General features: G+C 39.4%; 1 pseudogene; it reads right to left on the bottom strand.

The window, feature by feature from the left end:
• LOC125083392 (adhesion G protein-coupled receptor E2-like) overlaps positions 1 to 26945 on the bottom strand; it is a 38909-nt pseudogene extending 11964 nt beyond the window's left edge.
• Positions 26946 to 27172: the final 227 nt, after the last annotated feature.

Raw genomic sequence — 27172 nt, 5'->3', positions numbered from 1 at the left:
GGAGGAAGCCTGGAACAAACAGCTTTGAAGACATGAAAACAGAATTAGGGAAATAAATGACTCCACGAAATGATCCAATGTCAGATTTATTGGAATCCCTGAGGGGGAGGAGAGATAAAGAAGACTAGAAGATATAGTTGAACAAATGCTACATGAAAATTTTCTCAATCTGGTGAATGGAACCAGTGTTCATGTACTAGAGGCAGAAAGGTCTCCCCCCAAGATCATGGAATCTAGAAAGACCTCGAGACACTGATTGTGAAAATGTTGAATAATAATTGTAAACAGGAGCTCTTGAAAGCAGCTAGGGGGAAGAGATTCCTTTGGTACAGAGGAAAGCCAATCAGAATAACGTCAGACCTCTCCACAGAAATCTGGAAAGACATAACGGGCTTGCCTGATGTATTCAGGGCACTAAATGAGAAGAACATGCAGGCAAGAATACTTTCTCCAGCAAGGCTGACATACAAAATGGATGGAGAGATAAAGAGCTTCCAGGAGCAGCAAGGTTTAAAACAGTATGTGACTACCAACTTGGCACTGCAAGAAATATCAAGGAGGTTCTATAAAAGAGGAAAAAACCCAAGAATATAATTGAAAAGAAATATATGGAGACAATCTATAGAAACAAAGACTTCAAAGGTAACACAATGTCAATAAAAATGTATCTCTCAATAATCGCTCTCAATGTGAATGGCTTAAATGTGCTCATTAAATGACAAAGGGTTGCAGATTGCATAAAACAACAAGACCTATCCATATGTTGTCTACAAGAGACCCATTTTGAACCTAAGGATACATCCAGACTGAAAGAAAGGGATAGAGAAGCATCTTTCATGCGAATGGGCCTCAAAAGAAGGCTGGGGTAGCGATTCTCATATCAGATAAATTAGATTTTAAACTAAAGACTGTAGTCAGAGATACAGAAGGACACTACATCATTTTTAAAGGGACTATACACCAAGAAGATCTAACAATTGTAAATATTTATGCCCCCAATATAGGAGCAGCCAGTGACATAAGAAAACAGTTAATCAAGATAAAGAGTCATATTGATATGAATACATTAATAGTAGGAGATCTTAACACGCCACTCTCAGTAACATACAGGTCATCCAAGCAGAAAAATAAAGAAACAAGAGCATTGAACGAAATGTTGCGCCAGATGGACCTCATAGATATATACAGAACATTCGACACTAAAACAACAGAATACTCATTCTTCTCGAGTGCACATGGAACCTTCTCCAGAATACCACATACTGTGTCACAAATCAGGTCTCATCTGAAACCAAAAGATTGAGATTATTCCATGCATATTCTCAGATCACAATGGTTTGAAACTTGAGCTCAACCACAAGGAAAAGTTTGGAAGGAATTCAAACAACTGGAAGCTAAAGACCACCTTGCTTAAGAATGCTTGGATCAAGACAGCATGGTACTGGCATAAAAACAGACACATAGACCAGTGGAACAGAGTAGAGAGCCCATACATGGACCCTCAACTCTATGGTCAAATAATCTTCAACAAAACAGGAAAAAATATACAGTGGAATAAAGACAGTCTCTTTAATAAATGGTGCAGGGAAAACTGGACAGCTATATGTAGAAGAAAGAAACTTGACCATTCTCTTACACCGTACACAAAGATAAACTCAAAATGGATAAAAGGCCTCAATGTGAGACAGGGATCCATCAGTACCTAGAGGAGAATATAGGTAGTAACCTCTTCGATATCAGCCACAGCAACTTCTTTCAAGATATGTCTCCAAAGGCAAAGGAAACAAAAGCCAAAATAAACTTTTGGGACTTCATCAATATCAAAAGCTTCTGCACAGCAAAGGAAACAGTCAAGAAAACAAAGAGGCAACCCAAGGAATGGGAGAAGATATTTGCAAATGACAGTACAGACAAAAGTTTGATATCCAGGATCTATAAAGAACTCCTGAAACTCAACACACACAAAACAGACAATCATATCAAAAAATGGGCAGAAGAATCAAAAGAAATGAAATCTTGCCATTTGCAACGACGTGGATGGAACTAGAGGGTATCATGCTTAGCGAAATAAGTCAATCGGAGAAAGACAACTATCATATGATCTCCCTGATATGAGGGAGAGGAGATGCAACATGGGGGGTTAAGGGGGTAGGAGAAGAGTAAATGAAACAAGATGGGATTGGGAGGGAGACAAACCATAAGTGACTCTTAATCTCACAAAACAAACTGAGGGTTGATGGGGGGAGGGGGGTTGGGAGAGGGGGGTGGGGTTATGGATATTGGGGAGGGTATGTGCTATGGTGAGTGCTGTGAAGTGTGTAAACCTGGCGATTCGCAAACCTGTACCCCTGGGGATAAAAATATATGTTTATAAAAAATAAAATTAAAAAAAAAAAAGGAAAGGGACGCCTGGGTGGCTCAGTTGGTTAAGCAGCTGCCTTCGGCTCAGGTCATGATCCCAGCGTCCTGGGATCGAGTCCCACATCGGGCTCCTTGCTCGTCAGAGAACCTGCTTCTCCCTCTGCCTCTGCCTGCCATTCTGTCTGCCTGTGCTCGCTCTCTCTCCTCTCTCTCTCTGACAAATAAATAAAATCTTAAAAAAAAAGGAAAAAAATGGGCAGAAGATATGAACAGACACTTCTCCAATGAAGACATACAGATGGCTATCAGACACATGAAAAAATGTTCATCATCACTAGCCATCAGGGAGATTCAAATGAAAAACACATTGAGATACCACCTTACACCAGTTAGAATGGCCAAAATTAGCAAGACAGGAAACAACATGTGCTGGAGGGGATGTGGAGAAAGGGGAACCTTCTTACACTGTTGGTGGGAATGCACGTTGGTACAGCCACTTTGGAGAACAGTGTGGAGATTCCTCAAGAAATTAACAATAGAGCTTCCCTATGACCCTGCCATTGCACTACTGGGTATTTACCCCAAAGATACAGATGGAGTGAAAAGAAGGGCCATCTGTACCCCAATGCTCATAGCAGCAATGGCCACGGTTGCCAAACTGTGGAAAGAACCAAGATGCCCTTCAATGGACGAATGGATAAGGAAGATGTGGTCCATATATACAATGGAGTATTATGCCTCCATCAGAAAGGATGAATACCCAACTTTTATAGCAACATGGGTGGGACTAGAAGACATTATGCTGAGTGAAATGAGTCAAGCTGAGAGAGACAATTATCATATGGTTTCACTTATTTGTGGAGCATATCAAATAGCATGGAGGACATGGGGAGTTAGGAGAAGGGAGTTGAGGGAAATTGGAAGGGGAGGTGAACAATGAGAGACTATGGACTCTGAAAAACAATCTGAAGGGTTTGAAGAGGTGGGGGGTGGGAGGTTGGGGGAACCAGGTGGTGGGTATTAGAGAGGGCACGGATTGCATGGAGCACTGGGTGTGGTACAAGTACAATGAATATAGTTATGCTGAAAATAAATTAAAAAAATGATTAAAAAATTAAAAAAAAAAGAATGCTTGGAACAACCAGGAGATCAAAGAAGAACTTAAACAATTCATGGAAACCAATGAGAATGTAAACACTTCGGTCCAAAAGCTATGGGATACAGCAAAGGCTGTCCTAAGGGGGAAATACATAGCCATCCAAGCCTCCCTCTAAAAAATTGAAAAATCCAGCTGTCTTTACACCTTAAAGAACTGGAGAATAAACAAATTAATCCAACCCCCCACACAAGAAGGGAAATAATCCAGATTAGAGCAACGATCGATGAGATAGAGACTAGACAGAGAGTAGACTGCATCAATGAAAGTAGAATCTGGATTTTGAAAGAATCAATAAGATCAGTAAACCACTGGCCAAACTAATCCAAAAGAAAAGAGAGAAAGCCCAAATTAATAAAATTATGAATAAAAAGGGAGATATCATGACTAACAACAAAGAAATAGAAACAATCATTAGAAGTTATTATCAACAGTCAGATGCAAATAAACTAAGCAACCTAGATGAAATGGATGCATTCTTCAAAAATTACAAACTTCCCTAATGGAACAAGGAAGAAATTGACAACCTGAATAGCCTAATGTATAACAACAAGATTGAAGCAGTGATCAAAAACCTCCCAAAAACAAGGGCCCAGGACCTGATGGATTCCCTGGGGAATTCTACCAAACTTTCAAAGAAGAAATAACTCCTATTCTCCTGAAGCTGTTTCAAAAAATTGAACCAGAAGGAAACTTTCCAGACTCTTTTTATGAAGCCAGCATTACCCTGATCACCAAACCAGGCAAAGATGCCACCAAAATGGAGGATTTCAGACCAATATCACTGATGAATATAGATGCTAAGATTCTCAACAAGATTCTAGCTAATAGAATCCAACCGCACATTAAAAAGATTATCCACCATGACCAGGTGGGATTCATCCCTGGGTTGCATAGATAGTTCAACATTTGCAAATCAATCAATGTGATAGAACAAATCAATAAGAGAAGAGAGAAGAACAACATGGTCTTCTCAATTGATGTAGAAAAAGCATTTGACAAAATCCAGCATCCGTTCCTTATTAAAATGCTTCAAAGTGGGGCACCTGGGTGGCTCAGTGGTTAAAGCCTCTGCCTTCAGCTCAGGTCATGATCTCAGGGTCCTGGGATCGAGCCCCACATCGGGCTCTCTGCTCACAGTGGGGAGCCTGCCTCCTCCTCCTCTCTCTCTCTCTGCCTGCCTCTCTGCCTACTCGTGATCTGTCTGTCAAATAAAAAAAAAATGCTTCAAAGTATAGGGATAGAGGGAACATTTCTGAGCTTCATAAAATCTATCTATTAAAGACCCACAGCAAATATCATCCTCAATGGGAAAAAGCTGACAGCCTTCCCGTTGAGATCAGGAACATGACAAGGATGCCCACTCTCACCACTCTTGTTCAACATAGCATTAGAAGTCCTCGCAACAGCAATCACACAACAAAGAGAAATAAAAGGTATCCAAATTGGCAATGAAGAAGTCAAACTCTCTCTTCCCAGATGACGTGATACTTTATATGGAAAACCCAAACGACTCCACCCCCAATCTACTATAACTCAAACAGCAATTAAGTCATGTGGCAGGATACAAAGTCAATGTACAGAAATTAGTTGGTTTCTTATACAGTAACAAAGAAAACACAGAAAGGGAAATTAGAGAATCGATTCCATTTACTATAGCACCAAGAACCATAAGATACCTGGGAATAAACCTAACCAAAGAGGTAAAGGATCTGTACTCGAGGAACTACAGAACACCCATGAAAGAAATTGAAGAAGACACAAAACGATGGAAGACCATTCCATGTTCATGGATCAGAAGAATAAACATTGTTAAAATGTCCATACTGCCTAGAGCCATCTATCCTTTCAATGCCATTCTGATCAAAATTCCACTGGCATTTTTCAAAGAGCTGGACCAAACAATCCTAAAATTTGTATAGAACCAGAAGAGACCCTGAATTGCTAAGGAAATGTTGAAAGAGAAAAACAAAACTGGGGGCATCAGGTTGCCTGATTTCAAGGTTTACTACAAAGGCTGTGATCACCAAGACATTATGGTGCTGGCATTAAAAACAGACATATAGACCAGTTCAACAGAGTAGAGAGCCCGGATAAGAACCCTCAACTCTATGGTCAAATAATGTTGGACAGAGCAGGAAAAAACAATGTACAGTGGAAAAAAGACAGTCTCTTCAATAAATGGTGCTCGGAAAATTGGACAGCTATATGTAGAAGAATGAAACTCCATCATTCTCTTACACCATACACAAAGTTAAACTCGAAATGGATAAATGATTCAGTGTGAGACAGGAATCCATCAGAATCCTAGAGGAGATTATAGGCAGTAACCTCTTCGATATCACCCACAAGAACTTCTTTTTTTTAAAATTTTTTATTTCTTTGCAGCGTAAGAATATTCATTGTTTTTGTACCACACCCAGTGCTCCATGCAATCCGTGCCCTCTTTAACACCCACCACCTCGTTCCCCCAACCTCCCACCCTCCACCCCTTCAAAACCCTCAGATTGTTTTTCAGAGACCATAGTCTCTCATGGTTCACCTCCCCTTCCGATTTCCCTCAACTCCCTTCTCCTCTCCATCTCCCCTTGTCCTCCATGCTATTTGTTATGCTCCACAAATAAGTGAAACCATATGATAATTGACTCTCTCTGCTTGACTTATTTCACTCAGCATAACCCACAGGAACTTCTTTCAAGATATGTCTCCAAATGCAAAGGAAACAAAAGCAAAAATGAATTTTTGGACTTAATCAAGATCAAAAGCTTCTGCATAGCAAAGAAAACAGTCAACAAAACCAATAGCCAACCCATGGAATGGGAGAAGATATTTGTAAATGACAGTATAGCCAAAAGACTGATATCCAGGATCTATAAAGAACTTCTCAAACTCAACACTCAAAAAACAGATAATGATGTCAAAAAATAGGCAGAAGATATGAACAGACACTTCTCCAATGAAGACATACAAATGGCTAACAGACACATGAAAAAATGTTCATCATCACTAGCCATCAGGGAGATTCAAATCAAAACCACTCTGAGGTACCACTTCATCCCTGTTAGAATGGCCAAAATTAACAATACAGTAAACAACGTGTGTTGGAGAGGATGTGGAGAAAGGGGAACCCTCTTACACTGTTTCTGTGAATGCAAGTTGGTGCAGCCACTTTGGAAAATAGTTGGGGATTCCTTAAGAAATTCAAAATAGAGCTTCCCTATGACCCTGCAATTGCACTACTGGGTATTTCCCCAAAGATACTGATGGAGTGAAAAGAATGGCCATATGTACCCCAGTGTTCATAGCAGCAATGTCCACAGTCATCAAATTGTGGAAAGAACCATGATGCCCTTCAACAGACGAATGGATAAGGAAAATGTGATCCATATACACTATGGAGTATTATGCCTCCATCAGAAAGGATGAACAGCCAACTTTTGTATCAACATGGATGGGACTGGAAGAGATTATGCCGAGTGAAATAAGTCAAACAGAGAGAGTCAATTATCACATGATTTCACTTACTTGTGGAGCATAAGGCATAACACGGAGGACATGGGGAGATGGAGAGCAGAAGGGAATTGGGGGAAATTGGAGGGGGAGATGAACCATGAAAGACTGTGGACTCTGAGAAACAATATGAGCATTTTGGAGTGGCTGGGTGTGGGAGGTTGGGTGAGCCTGGTGTTGGGGATGATAGAGGGCATGTATTGCATGGAACACTGGTTGTGGTACATAAACAATGAATTCTGGAACACTGAAAAGAAATTAAAAAAATAAATAAAACTTCAAAAAAATATTTAAAGTAAAAGAAAAGAAACAAAGTGAAGGTTGCTGGAGGAGCAGAGGATGGGCGGATGGGGTAATTGTGTGATGTGCATTAAGAAGAGCACCTTGTGTAATGATCTCTGGGTGTTGCATGTTACTGATGAATCATTAAATTCTGCCCATGAAACTAAGAAAAAAAGCCTCTCTATCCCACAAAAATTGAAATAATTAAATCTAAAAGATATGAGGTAGTCACCTCATCTATAATCACTATATTTTATTTATAATTATTAATATTTTATATATAGTTATTAATATAAAACATAATTTAGACTACAAAATTATAGTATTCTTTGTAATTAATTTTTAAAATAATCAAATCATATCAGAGAAAGACAAATAGCATATTATTTCATTCATGTATGGAATTTAAGAAACAAAAGAAATGAACATAGTGGGAAAAAGAAGAAAGAGGGGCAAACCAGAAAACAGATTCTTTTTTTTTTAAGATTTTATTTATTTATTTGTCAGAGAGAGAGAGAGGGAGAGAGAGCGAGCACAGGCAGACAGAATGGCAGGCAGAGGCAGAGGGAGAAGCAGGCTCCCTGACGAGCAAGGAGCAAGGAGCCCGATGTGGGACTTGATTCCAGGACGCTGGGATCATGACCTGAGCCGAAGGCAGTCGCTTAACCAACTGAGCCACCCAGGGGTCCCCAGAAAACAGATTCTTAACTATAGAGAACAAATTGTGTGTTGATGGAGGGAAGTAGGTAGGGAGTTGGTTTAAATGTGTGATGGAGATTAAGGAGGGCACTTGTGATGAGCACGGGTATTGTATGGAAGTGGTGAATTCCTAAATTCTAACCTGGAACTACTATTAATAATGTATGTAAACTGACTGGAATTTAAATAAAAAAGTTGAAGAAGAAAAATATAAAATGGGATGAAACTAATGATGTAGTATAAGTTGACTATTTGAATTTAAATAAAATTAAAAATGGGATGAAAATTAAAGAAACCAAAAAAATCATTAACTCTTAAGGACTTAAATAAAAAACAGTCACTTCAATGACTGCAATCTTCCATCAGGTAGAAGTCCTTGGAGTGATCACTGACTTTTCAGTGTCTATCATGTTCTGGTAGAATTGAATATCTATTGGTTCTATGATGGCCATGGTCATGCTGGAGAAGGGAAAGACAGTGGAAATTTGCACTTACCAGGTGGGTGTTCCATAAAGGTGAGGCCTGGATGAGGCAGAAATGGCGGCAATTATAGCTGGGACTCCATAGCCCACAGGGAACATGAGCTTCTTCATTACCCTGCTCACACTGGAGTAGTTGACCACCATCAAGTTGTGTGCAGTGAGGAAGAGATGCAGACCCTCCAGCAGCATCCAGGTGAAGGAAGCCAGGTAGAGATAGTGTAAGGCACCCGCAATGATGGAGCACAGCACCTGGGGAAAGAGAAAGGTATCATGAGGGGGGACTGTCAGGGAGGAGGGTGGCCCCAGGACCTCTCCCATACTTTGCCATTGGAGAGAACACTTATATATATGGTCAAGTTGTCAGGAGAGGATTTGACTTCTAGTTCATTAGTCAATATGAAATAGGCTACTTACCCCTCTAACATCCCCAGGACCCAAGGCTATCTTTATCAATGCTCCATGAACTGATCATCCAATAGTGTGCAGGGGCTCCTCTGTAACAATGTCAGTACCTTGATCTCAGTCCGGTCAATGGCCATGAGGAAGAGCAGGTAGGCCAGAAAGAGGTAGATTGAGAGCTGCAGGTGGAGTGAGGTGCTGGTGTTCTGGATGGCTTTGCAGAGCAGGAAGGTGAGGGTTGCCAGGAGGAGGCAGAGCAGAGAGAGGCCTAGTCCCAGGTAGGTGATCAGAGCCATCATGGGATCCTCTTCCCGGGACACATCAATGAGGAGATCACAGTCACATCTTTAAAAGCACAACTAGATTGGCAAAACTTAAAAAAAACCTGATAGTACCAAATGCCAGCAAAATGGAGCAGTTGGAATTCTCATACACTGCTCTCTCAGAATATAAAAGGTAACAACTGTTTTGGAATGGAGCTTTTTTTTTTTTAAGGGATTTAAAAAAAATAAAGTTAAACATACGCTAATGCTAAAATACACCTATCATAGGATTCAGCAATTCCATTTATGGGTATTTACCCAATAGAAATGAAAGTAAGTGTCCACAAAAACAATGTTTAAGAATCTTCATATCAGGGGCACCTGAGGGGCTCAGTGAGTTAAAGCTTCTACCTTCAGCTCAGGTCATGATCTCGGGGTACTGGGATCGAGCCCCGCATCCGACTCTCTGCTCGGCAGGGAGCCTGCTTCCTCCTCTCTCTCTCTGCCTGCCTCTCTGCCTACCTGTGATCTCTATCTGTCAAATAAATAAATAAAATCTTTAAAAAAAAAGAATCTTCATATCAGCTTTATTCAACATAGCCCTAACTGCAAACAATGCAAATGTCCATTAACTGGAGGACACATAAACAATTTGTGGAATAGTTATATGTTGGCATGTTATATAGCAATAAAAAGAATGAAGTACAGTTACACACAGTAACTTGGTAAAAGGCGAAAGATTTATACGATCTGAAGAGAAACCAGAGTATTACACACAGTAACTTGGGAGAATCTCATAGAATGTTGAGCAAAAGAAATCAGACACAAATGAGAATAATTCTACTCTATTGAATGACTCTGGGAGAGTCAAAAGTAAACTATAGCAATAAAATGAAATCTGTGGTTTTCTGTGGGTAGGCATGGGAACACTGAGAGTATACTGAGGGTCTTTCTGAGGTGATGGTAGGGTTCTATAGCTCAGTGAGAGTGGTAATACAGGGTGTATATAATTGGGAAAACTCATGAAGTGTACACTTATAATCTGATTTTTATTGCAATAATACTTACCCCAATAAAGCCAATTTTTAACAAAATGAATTACTGGAAGGTCTGATGTCTAGAAGAGAAGTAAATCTCATAGAAACTCAGCAGTACCTGTGCAACAGAATATTCCTCCTTCAAGATAATCAAGCCTTTGAATATTAGGGTTGCATTTTGATGGTGAAACTAAGTTTATTTGTTTTACATGTTGTTCTTCTGGAAGTGATGCTTCAGTTCTACCCATCCCAATGATATGAGATCACCTTCATGAGTATTTTTACCAGCTCAGCTTAAAAGTAATTATAATCTTGGGCTGGGGAAAAAATATATATTTACCCTACTTCCCTTGCCTTGTTAATGATTCATTCTAAATCCTAGTACTTACCAAGTTTTAAAGAACATCCTTGTTTGAAAGAAAAAGTTAATTATTTTGCTTTTGGAAATGATGGCCCAAAGTTTGCTCATGCACACACACACACACACACACACACACACACACACACACACACCTGTTCTTGGAAATAATTCAAATGTTACAAGTGTAATGAAAACCAAAAACATCATTTCCACTTTCTTTGAAAATAGGGAATAATTGGAAGAGATGCTGAAATCAGAGAAGATTGACTGGAAATGCAGATCAGAGGAAAAGTGAATAATCTGTTTCATGATTAAAATAGTGGGAATGGTGTGGACAGGAGTCTCCTTCTACCAGTTTGAAGTTTCAGAGAAGTTGAAGCTAAGTGTTTAATTATACATAAGGACCATATTTGCAGGATGAAGTTTGGCTTTAGTTGTGGAGAAAAATTGGTTTTGGATGTGAAAGCCCCACTGCTGACTTTTAATTTTTCTTAGATAAATTTAAGAAAACTTACATAAAAACCATGAAAACCTGTAATATAGCCCTGAACATGTTTTTACATGCTTATCTTGGAAATCACTCCTCCGGGAAACACCATCTGCCTTAAAGATAAGTGATCAAAAGGAACAAACACAAGATCTATACAAAACATCACAAGAAATAAAGGAGGAAGAAAAAAAAATGTCAGCAAGGACTACTCACGAAATAATTGTCAACATGGAGCAGTTGAAGTTTGTGACATTATTTACCCCGAATCAAAACGTGGAAGCAAGTGCTTGCCTTTATAATCAAGAAGTGGGAGCAGAGATACAAGGCATCAGAGAAAAGAAATCTTCTGAAGTTGTGTGTTACAAAAGCCCAGTAAATAAATGGGAGAAAAGAAACCCCTATAGTCATGAAGGTAAAATTTAAAGAGGTCATATTAAAAGTGGATCCTATTGAAGCACAGTTTAAGAGATATAGAGAAAAGTAATTAAAAAAATGGACAAAATTAAGTTAATATACAATGGGATATACTTAGCCATCAAAAAGAATGATGTGGATGGAGCTAGAGGGTATTATGCTAAGTGAAATAAGTCAGTCAGAGAAAGACTACCATATGATTTCACTCATGTGGAATATAAGAAACAAAACAGAAGAACACAGGAGAAAGGAAGGAAAAATAAGTAAGATGAAAACAGAGAGGGAGGCAAAGCATAAGAGACTCTCAACTCTAGAAAATGAACTGGGAATTGCTGGAGGAGTGGTGGGTGGGAGGATGGGGCAACTGGGTGATGGACATTAAGGACAGCATGTGAAGTAATGAGCACTGGGTGTTATATGTAAGTGATGAGTCAGTGCACTGTACCTCTGAAACTAATAATGCCCTGTATGTTAACTGACTTTAATTTAAATTAAAACAAGAAACACTTCTATCTTTATGAAAGAAGATGCTTTGAAGGATGCTTGTCAAAGAAATCCAGGAAACAAACTGAGGGTTATGGAAGGGAGGGAGATGGAGGTATGGGGTAACAAGGTGATGGGTATTAAGGAGGGCATGTGTTGTGATGAGCCCTGGGTGTTAAATGCAACTAATGAATCATTGAACGCTACATCAAAAACTAATAATGTACTATATGTTGGGTAACTGAACATAATAATAAAACATTGTTAATATAAGGAGAAAAGTAAAAGGATATCCGAGGAGAAAGAAATATGGGAACAAGACAAATGAGAGCCATTATATGCATTCAATGAAGAAAGCCCCCAATTTTTGTATCAACATGGACAGGACTGGAGGAGATTATGCTGAGTGAAATAAGTCAAGCAGAGAGAGTTAATTATCATATGGTCCCACTCACTTGTGGAACATAAGGAATAACACAGAGGACATTGTGTGAAGGAGAGGAGAAGTGAGTTCAGGGAAATCAGAGGGGGAGATGAACCATGAGAGATTGTGAACTCTGAGAAACAAACTGAGGATTCTGGAGGGGAGGAGGGTGGTGGGTTGGGAGAGCCTGATGGTGGGTATTAAGGAGTGTACGTATTGCATGGAGCACTGGGTATGGTGCATAAACAATGAATCTTGGAACACTGAAAAAATAGAAATAAATATAAAAAAAGAGAAAACCCAACCAATGAAGAGAGCAAAACAGATTTCAAGACATATTTTCTTTCTTTCCTTTTTTTTTAAAAGATTTTATTTATTTATTTGACAGACAGAGATCACAAGTAGGCAGAGAGGCAGACAGATAGAGAGAGAGGTGGAAGCAGGCTCCCTGCAGAGTAGAGAGCCCAATGTGGGGCTCGATCCCAGGACACTGGGATCATGACCTGAGCCGAAGGCAGAGGCTTTAACCCACTGAGCCACCCAGGTGCCCCACAAGACATATTTTCAAAACCAAAAGTCAAATCTATGGAATAGAAAGTTATGCAGATGTTAAAATGAATGATAAATTTCTTTATGTATCAATATAAAATCTCACAAGTATTTTAAGCAGAAAAATGCGTAAGAGTGAAAATGGTAGGCAATGGCTTGAGTGAAAATAAAATTGTATACTGTATGTATTTGCTTGTTTATACATAGAATATCTCTAAAAGGGCTCAGAGGAAACTGAGATTTCTTCCAAAAAGGACTCTGATCACTGGGGCCCATGTTCCTTCTGCGTTTTAAACCATATTTTTCATCTTTTCAAAAATTTCACTGGAAAAACTTATATAACACATTCTCTTCTTCAGTGAAGTGGCAGGAGGAAACACACTGTTTTGAGAGTGCTGTTTGAATTTGTCTGGATTTACTTGAGGCCCAGCCATTTAACTAAAAGAGTTATCATTCTTATCTCCATGTAGATCCTTACCTGCTGTCACCTTTGTGAATCTCGATTCTTGGTGTCCCCTGAAGAAGTAACACTGTCACCCGTTCAGGAGAGGACGACGGTTTGTCTCTTGATGCCAGCCCTCTCCCTGGCTCCCCTCTGACCTCTCTCATCACATCTGTTCTTTTCTGGTGCCTGCGGTCTCTAGCATCCTTATCTCCATGGCCCCTCTCTGGGCTCTCACCTGCACATCATAGTGGGCCATGAGGACGGCAAAACTGCTGAGGCCATGAGACGGCAAAAAACTATAGGTGGTGCTGGTGTCTCTGGTGTCTACCATCCTGCAGCCCTTGGTGGACCAGTGACCATATCCATTCTGACTGTGCTCCCAGAAGACGCAGAACACCTCCTCCCTTGGCCCAGGTGCCACTGACTGTAGGAACAAGGCATAGGTGTGAGCTGGTTGGTGGTCCTGGTGCTCAGAGATACTGACTCAGGGCTGACTCAGGAAGGGCTGACTTTACTGTGGAGGCAATCACTGGCAGGGGAGCTCCCCAGGGCCCCAAGACTGAGTTGAGCAGCAAGGCTGTGCCCAGGACCCAGGCATATCCTGTGGGTATAGCATATACCTATCTCACCAGCACTCACATGGTGGGAGAAGATTAAGGTGATGGGGTAACTGAGGTTCTCAGTGTCCCTGTTGCTTATAAAGATGGAGTTGACATCTGAGAGCAGGACAGGGGACACTTCTCACAACACACCCTTGTGTGCCCCATGCAGAACTTCCTGATTTTCGGGCTCCAGGACCAGGGGAGCCCCAGCCAGCCACCTGCCCATCCCTGGAGTTGAGATGAGGCCCACCACAGAAGGACCTGTAGGAAAAGGACAATGTTTATACGTTGTGGTGCCCAACAGGGTCCCTTCCTCCTCAGATGGACTTTCCTCTGTAGCCCCACCCACCCTACACTTTCCTTTTTTCAAAAAAATTTTAAATTAATTTTTTAAAATTTCTTTTCAGTGTTCCAGAATTCATTGTTTATGCAGCACAGTGCTCCATGCAATACGTGCCCTCAATAATACCCACCACCAGGCTCACCCAACCTCCTACCTCCTTCCCTCCAAAACCCTCAGTTAGTTCCTCAGAGTCCACAGTCACTTATGGTTCATCTACCCCTCCAATTTCCCTCAACTCCCTTCTCCTCTCCATCTCCCCATGTCCTCTGTGTTCTCCCTTATGCTCCAAAAATCTACACTTTCCTTTAATCTTTAATTCTGTGCATGGCATATCCTGGCCATCTTGTCCCATCACAAGGTCTCAGTGGTCTTCCAGTCCCCATTTTACTCATTACCAAATTCACTGGATTCCACAGTGCCATATCCCAGTTCAGCTGCATCTTTGCATGGCTCTGGCCCAAGGTGACTTCCCCAATTCCTAGCTCTTGCACCTTCAGGGACAGTTCTGTGGTGGTGGTGAAGGATGGGAGAAGTCAGGTACTGTTCACAGTATTGGGATTAGATTTTTTGATATGCTGATAAACCACAGGAATTTTAAGTACTGATGTGAGAGTAATGTGGTAGTGCTAATACTGTTATTTGAGCATTTTTGAAAGCTAAAAACCAAAGGGTCTCCAAAGATTGCACTTATTTAGAAAGTTTTCTACTAAACTTGAATAATGTCCAGAAAAGAGAGAAAATGTTAATGGACAAGTCAAGTCTTCTGTTGCTATGATAATTCTAATTCTAGTTGAAAGATTTTACAAATTTGAATATATACAACACTACTGTTAAAGCTGGTGTAGGTATCTGCAGCTAAAAGTCTCACAAGTTCTGGTATCCAAATTAGTTAAAGAATTCTTAACAGCCCAATAATAGGACAAATAACCCAATTAAAAAACCAAAAGAATACAAAATATTAGTTCAAAGGTCGACATTCACCCCAAGTTCATAACAGCATTAACAACAACATCCAAATTATGGAAAGACGCCAATGTCCATCGACTGATGAATGGGTAAAGAAAATGTTATTTATATGTACAATGGAATATTGCTCAGCCATCAAAAAGAATGAAATAGTGCCATTTGCAACGACATGGATGGAACTAGAGGGTGTTATGCTAAGTGAAATAAGTCAATCAGAGAAAGACAATTATCACATGATCTCTCTGATAGGAGGAATTTGAGAGGCAGAGCAAGAGGATGCAGGGAGTAGGGATGGAAAAAATGAAAGAAGATGGGACCAGGGAGGGAGACAAACCATAAAAGATGCTTAATCTCAGGAAACAAACTGAAGGTTGCTCAAGGAAGGGGGAGAGGAAGGATATGGTGGCTGGGTTATGGATATTGGGGAGGGTATGTGCTATGGTCAATGCTGTGTACTGTGTAAGACTCATGATTTACAAACCTGCACCTCTGAAGCAAACAATACATTATATGTTAATTAAAAAAAGAGTGAAATGTTACCATTTGCAAAGACATGATGGAGCTAGAGTATTATGCCAAGTGAAATAAATCAGGCAGAGAAAGACAAATGCCAAAGAATTTCACTCATATGTCAAATTTAAGAAACAAAACAAGTGGTCATAGGGAAAAAAAAAGAGAGAGGCAAAGCAAGAAATAGGCAAAACTGTAGAGAACAAACTGATGATTACCAGAAGGGAGGTGGGGGGATGGGTGAAATAGGTGTTGGGATTAAGGAGGGAACTTGTTGTGATGAGCACTGGATGATGTATGGAAATGCTTAATCACTGTATTGTACACCTGAAACTCATATTTCACTGTATGTTAACTAGGTGGATTAAAAAATATTCCATTATGTATATAATGGAATATTTTTATCACATTATATTTAATTATATAACATATAATTATATGTTTATATTTACATATTTAATTACATTTTAATTACATTCACATTTACATTTTCATTACATATAATTAAATATATTGTGATAAAAATATCATATTATATAATATATAAAATTAATATATTTATATATAATATATAAATATATATGAATGATATAATATATAAAATATATTATATTAAAATAAATATTAAAATATCATTAGTATCATATTAATATTATATTAATATAAATATATTAATATAATAATATATAATATATAATATATAATATAATATAATATATAATAATATATAATATATAAATAAATAAAAATATTTAAAATATAATATATAATGATGGAATAAAAACTTTCCATTATCTATAATATAATTAACATATATTATTATGTTATATTATTATATTATATATGATATATATATATAATGGAATATTTTTTATATTTTATATATATATATGTGTGTATATATATATATATATATATATATATGCCATATCTGCTTTATGGACATCTGGGCTCTTTCCACAGTTGGTTATTGTAGACACTGATGCTATAAACATTGGGGATCACTACATTTGTATCTTTTCTTTAAAATTTAATTTAATTTAATTTTTTATAAACATATAATATATTTTTATCCCCAGGGGTACAGGTATGTGAATCGCCAGGTTTACACACTTCACAGCATTCACCATAGCACATACCCACCCCAATGTCCATAACCCCGCACCCGCAACCCCCCTCCCCCATCAACCCTGAGTTTGTTTTGTGAGATTAAGAGTCACTTATGGTTTGTCTCCCTCCCAATCCCATCTTGTTTCATTTACTCTTCTCCTACCCCCTTAGCCCCCCATGTTGCATCTCCTCTCCCTCATATCAGGGAGATCATATGATAGTTGTCTTTCTCCGATGGACTTATTTCGCTAAGCATGATGCCCTCTAGTTCCATCCACGTCATCGCAAATGGCAAGATTTCATTTCTTTTGATGGCTGCATAGTATTCCATTGTGTATATATACCACATCTTCTGTATCCATTCATCTGTTGATGGACATCTAGGTTCTTTCCATAGTTTGGCTATTGTAGACATTGCTACGATAAACATTCGGGTGCACGTGCCCCTTCGGATCACTACGTTTGTATCTTTAGGGTAAATACCCAGCAGTGCCATTGCTGGGTCATAGGGTAGTTCTATTTTTAACGTTTTGAGGAACCTCCATGCTGTTTTCCAGAGTGGTTGCACCAGCTTGCATTCCCACCAACAGTGTAGGAGGGTTCCCCTTTCTCCACATCCTCGCCAGCATCTGTCATTTCCTGACTTGTTAATTTTAGCCATTCTGACTGGTGTGAGGTGATATCTCATTGTGGTTTTGATTTGTATTTCCCTGATGCCGAGTGATATGCAGCACTTTTTCATGTGTCTGTTGGTCATCTGGATGTTTTCTTTGCAGAAATGTCTGTTCATGTCCTCTGCCCATTTCTTGATTGGATTCTTTGTTCTTTGGGTGTTGAGTTTGCTAAGTTCTTTATAGATTTTGGACACTAGCCCTTTATCTGATATGTCATTTGCAAATATCTTCTCCCATTCTGTCAGTTGTCTTTTGGTTTTGTTCACTGTTTCCTTTGCTGTGCAAAAGCTTTTGATCTTGATAAAATCCCAATAGTTCATTTTTGCCCTTGCTTCCCTTGCTTTTGGCGATGTTCCTAGGAAGATGTTGCTGCGGCTGACGTCGAAGAGGTTGTTGCCTGTGTTCTCCTCAAGGATTTTGATGGATTCCTTTCTCACATTGAGATCCTTCATCCATTTTGAGTCTATTTTCGTGTGTGGTGTAAGGAAATGATCCAATTGCATTTTTCTGCATGTGGCTGTCCAATTTTCCCAACACCATTTATTGAAGAGGCTGTCTTTTTTCCACTGGGCATTCTTTCCTGCTTTGTCGAAGATGAGTTGACCATAGAGTTGAGGGTCCATTTCTGGGCTCTCTATTCTGTTCCATTGATCTATGTGTCTGTTTTTGTGCCAGTACCATGCTGTCTTGATGATGACAGCTTTGTAATAGAGCTTGAAGTCCGGGATTGTGATGCCACCAACTTTGGCTTTCTTTTTCAATATTCCTTTGGCTATTCGAGGTCTTTTCTGGTTCCATATAAATTTTAGGATTATTTGTTCCATTTCTTTGAAAAAAATGGATGGTACTTTGATAGGAATTGCATTAAATGTGTAGATTGCTTTAGGTAGCATAGACATTTTCACAATATTTATTCTTCCAATCCAGGAGCATGGAACATTTTTCCATTTCTTTGTGTCTTCCTCAATTTCTTTCATGAGTACTTTATAGTTTTCTGGGTATAGATTCTTAGTCTCTTTGGTTAGGTTTATTCCTAGGTATCTTAGAGTTTTGGGTGCAATTGTAAATGGGATGGATTCCTTAATTTCTCTTTCTTCTGTCTTGTTGTTGGTGTAGAGAAATGCAACTGATTTCTGCACATTGATTTTATATCCTGACACTTTATTGAATTCCTGTACAAGTTCTAGCAGTTTGGGAGTGGAGTCTTTTGGGTTTTCCACATATAGTATCATATCATCTGCGAAGAGTGATAGTTTGACTTCTTCTTTGCCAATTTGGACGACTTTAATTTCCTTTTGTTGTCTGATTGCTGAGGCTAGGACTTCTAGTACTATGTTGAATAGCAGTAGTGATAACAGACATCACTGCCGTGTTCCTGACCTTAGCGGAAAAGCTTTCAGTTTTTCTCCATTGAGAATGATATTTGTGGTCGGTTTTTCATAGATGGCTTTGATAATGAGGTATGTGCCCTCTATCCCTACACTTTGAAGAGTTTTGATCAGGAAGGGATGCTGTACTTTGTCAAATGCTTTTTCAGCATCTACTGAGAGTATCATATGGTTCTTATTCTTTCTTTTATTAATGTGTTGTATCACATTAATTGATTTGCGGATGTTGAACCAACCTTGCAGCCCTGGAATATATCCCACTTGGTTGTGGTGAATAATCCTTTTAATGTACTGTTGAATCCTATTGGCTAGTATTTTGGCGAGAATTTTTGCATCTGTGTTCATCAAGGATATTGGTCTGTAGTTCTCTTTTTTGTTGGGCTCCTTGTCTGGTTTTGGGATCAAGGTGATGCTGGCCTCATAAAAGGAGTTTGGAAGTTTTCCTTTCATTTCTATTTTTTGGAACAGTTTCAGGAGAATAGGAATTCTTCTTTAAATGTTTGGTAGAATTCCCCTGGGAAGCCATCTGGTCCTGGGCTTTTGTTTGTTTGGAGATTTTTGATGACTGTTTCAATCTCCTTACTGGTTATGGGTCTGTTCAGGCTTTCTATTTCTCCTGGTCCAGTCATGGTAGTTTATATGTCTCTAGGAATGCATCCATTTCTTCCATATTGTCAAATTTGTTGGTGCAGAGTTGCTCATAGTATGTTCTTATCGTTGTCTGTATTTCTTTGGTGTTCGTTGTGATCTCTCCTCTTTCATTCATGATTTTATTTATTTGGGTCCTTTCTCTTTTCTTTTTGATAAGTCTGGCCAGGGGTTTATCAATCTTATTAATTCTTTCAAAGAACCAGCTCCTAGTTTTGTTGATTTGTTCTATTGTTTTTTTTTTTTTGTTTCTATTTCATTGATTTCTGCTGTGATCTTTATGATTTCTCTTCTCCTGCTGGGTTTAGGGTTTCTTTCTTGTTCTTTCTCCAGCTCCTTTAGGTGTAGGGTTAGGTTGTGTACCTGAGACCTTTCTTGTTTCTTGAGAAAGGCTTGTACCGCTATATATTTTCCTCTCAGGACTGCCTTTGTTGTGTCCCACAAATTCTGAACCATTGTGTTTTCATTACCATTTGTTTCCATGAATTTTTTCAATTCTTCTTTAATTTCCTGGTTGACCCATTCATTCTTTAGGAGGATGCTGTTTAGTCTCCATGTATTTGGGTTCTTTCCAAATTTCCTCTTGTGATTGAGTTCTAGCTTTAGAGCATTGTGGTCTGAAAATATGCAGGGAATGATCCCAATCTTTTGATACCGGTTGAGACCTGATTTAGGACCGAGGATGTGGTCTATTCTGGAGAATGTTCCATGTGCATTAGAGAAGAATGTGTATTCTGTTGCTTTGGGATGAAATGTTCTGAATATATCTGTGATGTCCATCTGGTCCAGTGTGTCATTGAAGGCCTTTATTTCCTTGTTGATCTTTTGCTTGGATCATCTGTCCATTTCAGTGAGGGGAGTGTTAAATTCCCCTATGATTATTGTATTATTGTTGATGTGTTTCTTTGATTTTGTTATTAATTGGTTTATATATTTGGCTGCTCCCACATTAGGGGCATAGATATTTAAAATTGTTAGATCTTCTTGTTGGACAGATCCTTTGAGTATGATATAGTGTCCTTCCTCATCTCTTATTATAGTCTTTGGCTTAAAATCTAATTGATATGATATAAGTATTGCCACTCCTGCTTTCTTCTGATGTCCATTAGCACGGTAAATTCTTTTCCACCCCCTCACTTTAAGTCTGGAGGTGTTCTTGGGTTTAAAATGTGTTTCTTGTAGGCAACATATAGATGGGTTTTGTTTTTTTTTTTCCAATATGATAACCTGTGTCTTTTGATTGGGGCATATAGCCCATTAACATTCAGGGTAACTATTGAGAGATATGAATTTAGTACCATTGTATTGCCTGTAAGGTGACTGTTATTGTATATTGTCTCTTTTCCTTTCTGATCTACTTCTTTTAGGGTCTCTTTTTGCTTAGAGGACCCCTTTCAATATTTCCTGTAAAGCTGGTTTGGTGTTTGCAAATTCTTTCAGTTTTTGTTTGTCCTGGAAGCTTTTAATCTCTCCTTCTATTTTCAATGATAGCCTAGCTGGATATAGTATTCTTGGCTGCATGTTTTTCTCATTTAGTGCTCTGAATATATCATGCCAGCTCTTTCTGGCCTGCCAGGTCTCTGTGGATAAGTCTGCTGTCAATCTAATATTTTTACCATTGTATGTTATACACTTCTTTTCCCGGGCTGCTTTCAGGATTTTCTCTTTGTCGCAAGACATGTAAATTTTACTATTAGGTGACGGGGTGTGGACCTATTCTTATTGATCTTGAGGGGGGTTCTCTGAGCCTCCTGGATTTTGATGCTTGTTCCCTTTGCCATATTGGGGAAATTCTTTCCAATAATTCTCTCCAATATACCTTCTGCTCCCCTCTCTGTTTCCTTTTCTTCTGGAATCCCAATTATTCTAAAGTTGTTTTGTCTTATGGTGTCACTTATCTCTCGAATTCTCCCCTCGTGGTCCAGTAGCTGTTTGTCCCTCTTTTGCTCAGCTTCTTTATTCTCTGTCATTTTGTCTTCTTTATCACTAATTCTTTTTTTTTTTTGTCTCATTTATCCTTGCAGTGAGAGCCTCCATTTTTTATTGCACCTCATTAATAGCTTTTTTTGATTTCAACTTGGTTAGATTTTAGTTCTTTTATTTCTCCAGAAAGGGCTTTTATATCTCCCAAGAGGGTTTCTTTAATATCTTTCATGCCTTTTTTGAGCCCGGCTAGAACCTTGAGAATCGTCATTCTGAACTCTAGATCTGACATATTACCAATGTCTGTATTGATTAGGTCCCTAGCCTTCGGTACTGCCTCTTGTTCTTTTTTTTTTTGTGTGTGTGGTGAATTTTTCCACCTTGTCATTTTGTCCAGATAAGAGTATATGAAGGAGCAAGTAAAATGCTAAAAGGGTGGCAAAGACCCTCGGAAAATATGCTTTAACCAAATCAGAAGAGATCCCAAACCGTGAGGGGGGATAAAGGGGATAAAAAGAGGTTCAGAAAGAAAAGAAAGAAGAAGAAACAATTAAAGAAGAAACAATTAAAAAAAAGAAAATGAATAACGAAAAAATATAAAAAAGAAAAAATATATATATATTAGATAAACTAGTTAAAAAACATTAAAAAGGAAAAGGGTAAAAGTTAAAAAAATTTGGCAGAAGAAGAGAAAAAAATTGAAAAGGAAAAAAAATTAAATTAACTTCAAGGCTAAAGAATCATGGGGAGAAAGCCATGAGTTCTGTGCTTTGCTTTCTCCTCCTCTGCAATTCCGCTGCTCTCCTTGGTATTGAAACTGCACTCCTTGGTGGGTGAACTTGGTCCTGCCTGGTTTTCTTGTTGATCTTCTGGGGCAGGGATCTGTTGTAGTGATTCTCAAGTGTCTTTGCCCCAGGCGGAATTGCACCGCCCTTACAAGGGCCGGGCTGAGTAATCCGCTTTTGGGAGCTTTTGTTCCCTGAGCGCTTTCCACAGAGTTCATGGATGGGAATGAAGATGGCAGCCTCCCAGTCTCTGGCCAGAGGAGCCGAGAGCCCAGGGCCCCACTCCTCAGTGCGCCCTCAGAGAACAGCGCCCAATTACTCCCGTCACCCTGGCCTCCAGCCGTGCTCTGAGCTGACCAAGACTGCGACTGGTTCAAGGTAACCCCGAACTGAGAGCTCACTCCTCGGCTCTGTCTCTGTAGCTGGCTTCCCCATTCTAATACCTGTAATCTCTGTGACACTCAGACACCCCCGATCCTTCTGTGACCCTGCGGGACCTGAGGCCACTCTGACCCCGTGTGGGCTTCACCCCAGTTAAGCCTCTGGAGTGATGTCCCTCAGTGGAACAGACTTTTAAAAGTCCTGATTTTGTGCTCCATTGCTCTGCTGCTTGCCGGGAGCCGGCCCCTCCCCCCGCGGTCTATCTTCCCGTCGCTTTGGATTCACTTCTCCGCCAGTCCTACCTTTCAGAAAGTGGTTGATTTTCTGTTTCTAGAATTGCTGTTCTTCTTCTCTTCGATCTCCCATTGGATTTGTAGGTGTTTGCAATCTTTAGATAAGCTATCTAGCTGATCTCCTGCTACCTGAAGTAGTCTCAGCCTGCTACTTCTCTGCCATCTTGACTCCTCCTCCTTCTTTTTTAAATCATTTTTTAAATTTATTTTCAGCATAACAGTATTCATTGTTTTTGTACCACACCCAGTGCTCCATGCAGTCCATGCCCTCTCTAATACCCACCACCTGGTTCCCCCAACCTCCCACCCCCCACCTCTTCAAACCCTTCAGATTGTTTTTCAGAGTCCATAGTCTCTCATTGTTCACCTCCCCTTCCAATTTCCCCCAACTGCCTTCTCCTAACTCCCCATGTCCTCCATGCTATTTGTTATGCTCCACAAATAAGTGAAACCATATGATAATTGACTCTCTCTGCTTGACTTATTTCACTCAGCATAATCTCTTCCAATCCCGTCCATGTTGTAGTGCAATTGCTGGATCATAGGCTATCCCTAGTTTTAACTTTTGAGGAACCTTCATACTGTTTTCTAGAGTGGCTGTACCAGCTTGTGAGATGGTATCTCATTGTGGTTTTAATTTGTACTTCCCTGATGCCAAGTGATGTGGAGCATTTAGATGTGAGACACACACACACACACACACACACACACACACACACAATGGAATACTACTCGGTCATCAGAAAGGATGAATACTTACCATTGACATTGACGTAGATGGAGTTGGAGGGTATTTTGCTGAGCAAAGTAAGTCAATCAGAGAAAGACAGTTATATGGTTTCACTCATGTGTGGAATATAAGAAACAATGCAGAGAATCATAGGGGAAAGGAGGGAAAATTGAATGGGAAGTCATCAGAGAGGGAGACAAACCATGGGAGACCTAACTATAGGAAACAAACAGGGTTATTGGAGGCAAGCTGGGTGGGGGCATAGGGTAATTGGGTGATGAGCATTTAGGAGGGCACATGATGTCATGAGCACTGGGTGTCATAAACAGCTGACGAATTATTGAATTCTACCCCTGAAACTAATGATGTATTATATGTTGGCTAGTTGAATTTAAATTAAAAAAATTTTAAAAACACGCAAAAGATTTGAATAGACCTTTCTCCAGAGAAGATATACAAAATGTTGACAAGCAAATGCAAATATCATTAACATCATTAGTTATTAAGTAAATGAAAATTAAGACCAGAATGAAATACCACTTTATACCTACAAGGATGGCTATAATATCAAAACTTTCCCAAATAACAAGTGTTTGCAATGATGTGCAGAAATTAAAATGCTTATCCATTGCTGGTGGGAATGTAAATTGTCCAGCCACTTTGGAAAACAGTCCGGCAATTTCTCAAAATGTTAAACATAGAGTTTCTATATGACCCAGAAATTCCATTCTTAGGTATCTACCCAAAAGAAATGAAAGCATACATCTACACAATGATGAGTACATGAATGTCAATTGCTGTGTTATTCATAATAGCCTCAAAGCAGAAACAACCTAAATATCCATCAACTGATGAATGGATAAATCAAATGTGTCTTACCTTATGAAGGCATACTATTTGTCAATCAAAAGAAATGAAGTTCTGATATAAGCTCTGAGCTCAGTTTGGATCTTGGGATTCTATCTCCCTGTTCTCTCTCTTTCACATAATAAATAAGTCTTTAAAAAATTAGTCTGGGTGTGATAAACAGTGGATCTTGGGTGCATAAACAGTGAATCTTGGAACACAGAAAAAATAAAATCAAATAAAAAATTAGTTTGAAAATACTTTCTTTGAGACAAAAATAAAACCATTAACAAAATGATTGCAGTTCTTTCAAAATGCATGCAAAGAAGTCCGCAACAATGAAATATTATTAAACAATGACCAGACTATTTGAGGATGCAGGAATCAGAGGGAAATATTTGTGGTCAGCTTTTAATGCTCTCTTTACCATCTCCTGGGTAGCATGGATGCTGAAAGAACTGGGAAAACTGCAAGCAGAAATCAGTTGTGTTTCAACAATAAAACAATTGATACAGTGTTATTTAGGATTGTACTTAAAACAATGAATCTTGGAACACTAAAAATAAAATAAAATACAAGCTTGTACTTAGATCAAATCACATTATGTAATTTTCAACTTTTCAAGATTCATTGCATTTTCTTCATTTCCACGTAGTGTTGGGTTTATTTTTGAATACCTTATTTTTATCTAATTGTTGCAATTTCATGTTATATCAATGACATAATGATAGACTTATTGATGTTTGTGTATGTTTATTTTTGTTTATCATTTAAAAAATCTTAAGCTTTTGTGCTTAAAACAAATAAAAGACATTTTCACACGTTATTAAAAATAATATGAATTCCTTTTTTTTCTGATTAGACTTGCACTTGATTTTATTTAGCTAATTTTCAGAAAAGTTGTTAACATTTTTAATTTTTTAAAATTTTATTTTATTTTTTCAGTGTTCCAAGATTCACTGTTTATGCACCACACCCAGTGCTCCATGCAATATGTGCCCTCATTAATACTCACCAGTAGGTCCTCCCAAATGCTGACCCCTCTCCCCTTCAAAACCCTCAGAGTCCAAAGTCGCTCAATATGAGTTCTTTTAAATAAAATCCTGTGATGTGAGTTTCTTTTAAATAAAATCCTGTGATGTGAGTGTGGTCATTTGGCTCCAGTGGGGCAGTCTCTAGGAAGAAGGAGTGAGAAGGTGAACAGGGAGATCAGGAGACTGATGCAGACTTGGGTAATTACCTGTGCCTGCAGGAGCACGCACAATGGCCCATTGGGCAGGAACTTGCTTAGCACTCTTAGGACATCCTCCAGGCCAACGAGCAGATGAGTGTCCACACAGTGCTGCTTTGAGGGAGGCAGGGTCTTCAGGTCCCCTGGGGGAATCCAGCAGCTCACCTACTTCCTTCATGAGGTCCTGGGGGAATGCAGACACAGAGCCAGTGGGCAATAGATCAAAGGGGTTTCACAAAGTCCTGGCCATTCAGCCCTAGAGAACAGACCCTAGAGACTGGGTATTTGGCACTGAATGAAATTTCCAGAATGTTTCTTGCTGCTTAGGTCTCAGCTAATTAGAAGTCAACTCAGGTCAAAAAGTCCAAGATCGGCAAAATCCTGAAGCCCAGAACAAGCAATAGGGAAGTAGATAAATACATTAGTGCACCTGGATGTCTTTAAAATTGTTTCTAGATAGCTGAGTGCCCTAGTCTTCTCACCAATATGGTTGAGGGACTAGTTGAAGTGCCCACTACATGAGGACTTTTCTCCACTCCTACTAAAGATCTCTATGGGATTCTCATATCTTGCCTCTTTCTTGGTTCCAATTTTACCTGGATGGTGTTCTTGGCCAAGGCTGGTTTGAAGTCTTGGGATAACTGCTGGACTTTGTCAAAGAAGTGGGAGAGACTCTGGGGAAAGGGGATATGGGGGTGGGTCAGAGAGCCTGAAGAGGGTGGACACAAGATGATTGGTGAACATCTTTCTGCTTCTGGTCTTCTGCTGAAATTTCACTCACCTGGCTGCTGACTCCAGAAGGTGATGTCCATGAGGAGAAGGGGACCTCTGCAGGGAAAAGAGGCAGAAGCACTGCTGGTGTGTGTGTGTGTGTGTGTGTGTGTGTGTGTGTACATGCTGAATGCATGTATGTGCTTGCTTTTTGTGTTGCGAATGCACGTATGCACACACATGTTCATATGTAAGAGTATATGTGCACACAATGCACATGTATGTTATACTTAAGTGTGCACATACGTATGTGTGTCAGGACTATATACCTTCACAGATGGTGAGCTTCAGACCATGCAGAGGCTTGGACCTGGCCATCCAGTCATGGTGACAGTAGCATCTATAGCTTCCCTTCACATTGATGTGATGGGTCGAGTTGTGGCATTGGTGTTTTCCAGAGATACACTCATCCACATCTAAAGACATAAAAGAGAGGATCAGTTGCCTATCTCAGATCAGGCCTTTCCTCTTCTCATTAACTCCAGCCTTACCATCCTCTACCTTCCTCAATGTCAGGAGTCCATCATAGCTGAAATGGATGGATACCATCTGGCAGCAGCACTCCCAACTCATCAACCACCTCAGAGCAGGGATTGGCAAACTATGGCCCACAGCC

Source organism: Lutra lutra, chromosome 1 (assembly GCF_902655055.1).
Source record: "Lutra lutra chromosome 1, mLutLut1.2, whole genome shotgun sequence".
In the NCBI taxonomy this organism is placed as follows: Eukaryota; Metazoa; Chordata; class Mammalia; order Carnivora; family Mustelidae; genus Lutra; species Lutra lutra.
Note: the sequence above shows the minus strand (reverse complement) of the source record. Positions and strands in the feature narration are given on the sequence as shown.